This window comes from Cryptomeria japonica, chromosome 1 (assembly GCF_030272615.1).
Source record: "Cryptomeria japonica chromosome 1, Sugi_1.0, whole genome shotgun sequence".
Taxonomy (NCBI): domain Eukaryota; kingdom Viridiplantae; phylum Streptophyta; class Pinopsida; order Cupressales; family Cupressaceae; genus Cryptomeria; species Cryptomeria japonica.
The window spans coordinates 521,087,653-521,093,652 of NC_081405.1; positions in this window are offsets into that span (position 1 = coordinate 521,087,653).

Genomic DNA, 6,000 nt, shown 5'->3' on the forward strand with positions numbered 1-6,000 from the left:
AACACCGGTCTAGTGCATTTAAACATCAACTTAGCACATCAGAGACATACCTTAGTGCTTTCAGCTCAAACAGTAGCGCGTATCAAGGACATATTAGTGCATAACGTTTTTTCAGTTTCAAACAATTTGAGTCGATGCATAGGAAAGGCAACTTAGCGCATACATAACTTTTTGTGGCGCATTTGAAACATTTATTAGCGCATCCAGTCTCTGTTTTAGCACATCTTAAAAGCCTGGAAAAACAGAGAGTCAATCAGACCTTTCAGAAAATTTTATCCATAGTCTTGAGTACCCTTTTAGGTCTTTTGTCAAACTCAGCAGTCGAAATCCGAATCAAATTATCAGAGAAAATAATTCCAACATCAACAAGGCATCCTTAGAACACATTTTTTGAATCCTAAACTAGCTCAAGATAAGATTTCATCCAAACAAAATCAGGCAGTATCATAACAGTGATCAAAGTTCCACCATCTAACGGATTCTATCAAAACAACATACCTAGTTTAATCCTTAAGTTGTCAAATCAAGTTTCCATATCAGGAAACTTTTATCCATATCATTTGACACACTTTGTCGTGGAGGCGAATCTAACTAAACCTCTACTTGATAAAGTAAACTTGAGTTTTCAAATGAAGTATTCAAATCCAACATCAAACGGCAATCATTGATCATTCGTGTATGACCACTCCTCATATTTTGAGAAGAACAAGTCTTCATCACAAAACTAAGTTGAAGAAGAGACAACCTAGTTCTAAGGCACTTGCAAAAAGGAATAAATTTCTCTATATCAATCACCAACTCTTTGCATCACATCGTGCATTCTTGCGTCACATGCGATTATATATCCAAAGAAAAACAAACGAGTTTCACAAGGAACCTTTAAGAAGAAGAGCTTATATTCAGAAAGCGACATTCAACCAACGCCTAAATTAGGGAGGAAGTATCAACCTTTCTTTATTCCCATAGTTCTATATCACATATAACGAAGCTCGACCTGAACCACCAACACCTCCCAGAACTCTCGTAGAAGACGAAGAATTCATCACGGTAGAAATCTACTAAATGCCCATTGTCACTGGATCTTAGATAAACAAACAAAGAGAATCACAACCAGAATCAAGTATGGGCCGTAGACTATCCAACCCTTTTGATGAGTATGACAATATGGGGGAAATAAAGATCACTGAGGAACTTCTCCAAGAGTGTCAAGAAAACCCATCATTCCAAAGGCTCATGGAAAGACTTATTGAAGAAGACAAGGAAAAATATATACTCATGCTAACTAGCAAAGGAGTCAGACTTCTTGAAGATTTTGATACCGAAAACTTAAGGAATGTAGATGAAATAATTTTTAGAACAAGGTCTAGAAATTACACATATCAAGACCAAAAAAGAGAAGAAGAAACACATGATCCAAAAAACATACATGAGAAAAACAACACCCCTGAAACAACCATGCCCGCAATTGGGACAATCGTAATGAGAGGGAGGAAGCTCTCCCTCGACGTACAAATGCACCCATGATCACTCTTACACAACAAATCCAAATGCTACAAAGGAAAATGCAGGGACATGCAACAAGGAACCACAGTACGGTACTTCTTGGATGAGAACTATCCTTATCCTTTTGACAGGAGATTGAACCTGGTACCTTTTCCCCCAAATTCAGATATACCAAAGTACAACAAGTATGATGGTAAACGTGATCCCTATGATCACGTTCGGGAATTTTGTACCATAAGCCTAGAGTTTTCTCACGATGACACTTACTTAATGAGACTATTCCCAATAAGTTTGGGAGGGCAAACAATGGAGTGGTTGTCTAAACTCACACCTCCCATCAGATCATTTTATGATTTGGTAAACAAATTTATCACACAATACTCCTTTAACATTCAACACGCCATCACCATGTTGGATGTGTGTAACACCAAACAAAAGAACAATGAAACATTCATGGTGTTTCTTCAGCGTTGGAGATGCATGGTTTTGAGATATCCTCAAAACGTGCCTGAAAAGGAAAAGATGGAGATCTTTATCGATAATCTAAATAGTGAGATGAGTTATCAACTCAAGCTCCAATGCATACCATCTTTTGCCAAATTGATAGAAAATGGAATCCAAGTGAAGGAAGCCTGCATCAAGAAAGGAACATTGAAGTTCCTTAAGGAAGGAGCTAACTCATCAAACACTCACCCCTTTAACAATCAAAACAACAAAAACACTTTAGACAAATTCATATTTTGGACAAGAAACAAAAACATTGTTAATGATGGGGTAGTTGATGCTAATGATGTGGAGTCCAAACAACCAGCATTGGCTTTATCAAGTAACCCACAATCTAACAAAAATCAAAAAAGTGTTGATTAAGGTACTAACACTTATCCGCAAAATACCAATCAAGGACCTTCAATTTCAAACACCAACAACAATAACCAAGGCAACAACACTAACTGAGGGAATAATACAAACTAGAGAGGTAACACCAACACTTTCTCGTATAGACGCACCTACACACCATTGGGGAAAACCTTAGAATCAATGTTTCGAGAACTCTTGGCGAACAAAATTATCACATTGCCAGCCATAAACAACTTTGAACCACAAGTCAAACCACCTTGGTGGAATGATGCACATTTCTATGATTTTCATCAAAGCAAAGGACATCACACAAACAATTGCATGAGGCTTAAGAACATCGTTCAAGACATGATCGATAGAGGCAATTTAAAAGTTAATGTTCTCAAAACAAATGGTGACCATGACACCTTTAAAAATCCTCTTCCGAATTACAACAAGGGAGGAGCTTCAACATCAAACGATATCGTAGGAGCTCGTATAAATCACCTGTATAATAACACCATCAATCACATATCGACAGATGACAACCAAATAAATTTCATAAAAATCAAGGACAAACAAGACCATGTGTCGATCAATGTAACCACCAGAGCTCAAAAATACGTCTTGAAAGGGAATACGTCAACATCTACCACTATCCCCAAGACTCAATATAATTTGGTTGATCAACTGTGGAGAACTCCCACTCAAATATCCATACTCGAGTTACTCAAACTCTCACCAAAACACAAGGACATCTTAGAGAAAGCACTTGTCGAAACTAACATTCCTAAAGATCTGGACATTGATAGATTCCAAGCCATGGTGGCTCATATGACAAGGCCTCATAACCTCACCTTTTCCGAACATGACGATGTCTCCTTGAATCATCCCCATAACACTCCTCTCCACATTGAAGTTTTAGTCTATAAACATCGAGTTAAAAGAGTGTTAATAGATGGAGGAGTTGGTCTCAATATATGTACTTTAAAGCTTATCTATGCATTGGGCTTCTTTGAGCAGTTTATTGATCCAAACAAGAAAATCACCATCAAGGCCTATGATGATGAAGAAAGGTCACCCAAAGGAATAGTAATACTACCTATTCAGGTAGGACCAATACAAAAGGACACTATGTGCCAAGTCTTAGACATGGACAACATACAATATTATATTGGGTCATCCTTGGATACATGAAATGCAAGCAGTGCCTTCAACATACCATCAGTGTATCAAATTCTCGTACAATGGACAAGAAATTTCCATATCTCCAGATAATAACCCTTTTTAGCATTACAATGCTATGGGGGAAGCTCAAGATAGCCTGGTTCCACACAACAGGAAGGCACAAGCTTCATCATCAAGAAAAACTCAAGTCTTTATACATAGACTTCAAACAAAAGATGAAAATCAAAGATCAAGGCATGAGGGAATACTCTTTTGAATCCACATGTCTATCAAAATTGCCAACATCGTCAAAATCTTATGGACAACCTTCGACATAAACACATCAAACAACCCAGCACATCACCAAGTTTGATGGAAATTTATCCAGTTGGGCACACTAGCAAATGAATCAGAAGAGAAAGACATCCTTAGTTGGCTATACAAGGATGAAGAAGAGGTCAGAGTTGCTCCTCTAGAGGTGGCCATACCGACATAGCAATATGGAAAAGGATTCTGGATCATGCAACAGATCGGATACAACGACAAATGACCTATAGGCAAGCATCAGGAAGGCATTATAGAACCTCTAGAACCTCCTTCACAATTTTCATGAGACAAAACAAGACAAGGATATGGACATAGTATACCACCTAGGCAAAAACAAAATAAGTATCAAAAACCTCAGTGGAAAGCAAAGAAGAGATACAATGAAAACTCATGGCAAGAGGCACTACACTGAGTAGCAGAAACGACAAGGAACGAGCAAGAACACCAAGAAGTAGAGAAATGACAAGAGGAACTGGCCATTCAAAGGGAAGAAGCCTCTTATAAGAAAGTGCATCATGTGCAAGAACCTGTTCAAACCAAGGCAGAGTCACCACCTAATAAATTCCTACTCCTCGAGGGGAAACAGTGTATGAACAGATGCAAAAGGTACAAATAGGCGCCGATTCTGAATCAGAAAAAATTGCAAGATTGGTATCAATTATTAGAGATCTTTTCTCACCCTACAATGTACCTATTAGAAGCGGCAAGAGACTTTGGGACAGTACTTCTGAAACCGATTCTAATGAATATGAATGGGGTAGTTGTTCAGATATTACTGAGGATATTGAGAAAGGTAGTATCCATTCACACACACCCCTTTCTCAAGAGGGACCAAGCGTAGAGTCTCGATCACTTGAATTCAGACCACGACATATCTATGAGGCTAAGGAGAACGAGCAACATCAATACGAACAAGTCTACATCAAAGATGATACCATCGAAGAGCTTGAAAATATCATTAACCTAACCAACATCCTAAACAACTATAACGCAACCTCTATCATGACACTTACCGCAACCGGTCTCAACCCACCAAATGACTCTCTATCATTCGTATTTCCTGATTTGATAGACTGGGAAGAACCTGAACACCATGATATACCTAATTTCCTAGATGATGAATCCATTGTCCAGTATCTATGTATAGTCAATCTGGAAACATGCTCTACCAGTGAACAAAATAACGATATCTGCAATCAAGGGAGTGCCAAGTCTCTGAGTCACAAAAATGAAAGAAACAAAGGGTCTAATACTGAAAACCAGTCAATGGCAATATTATATCACAAAAAAAAGTAAAAATAAAGGACGCATCTGCAGGTGAAAACCTTTTCAAGGAACCTAAGGATGGGAGACTTCACACTCTTCATGAACACTACCAAGAGAGGTCACCCATATTGATCGAGCCCACTCAATTAGTAAACATTGGTACAGAAATATCAGTAAAAGCCATACACCTAGCGGAATCACTGATAGAAGAAGAGCAACCGGATTTTATCAAATTCTTTAAAGAAAAGCAAATCAATTTTGCTTGGTCCTATGTTGATATGTCAGGAATAGATCCAAACATGATCATGCATCATTTATCCATCACTCCAGAAGCTAAGACAGTCAAACAGAAGTTAAGAAAGATGAATCCGCATGTGGCATTGTTGGTCAAGGCTGAACTAAAGAAGTTATTAGACATTGGATTTATTCAACCTATAGACTATGTTGAATGGATTTCAAACATTGTACTAGTTTCAAAACTTGACAGAAGCATCAAAATATGCACAGATTTTAGAGATGTCAACAAACCCTATCCAAAGGATGACTCTCCTTTGCCCAGCATCGACATAATTGTGGATCTAACAAGAAGCCACATAATGTTATCATTAATGGACGGTTTGCTTGGATATAATCAATTCAAAATTGCCCCAGAGGATCAAGATAAAACTGCATTCACCCTGTCTATGGGGAATGTATTGTTGGAACGTCATGCCTTTTGGCTTAAAGAATGTTGGGGCAACTTATAAAAGAGCCATGACAACAATCTTCCATGATATGATGCATACCTTCATGGAGACTATGTAGATGATTTACTAGCTAAATCATACACCTGAGCAGAACATCTGGGCATATTAGATAAATTCTTTCAAAGATTGGAACAGTTCAAGGTCAGACTAAACC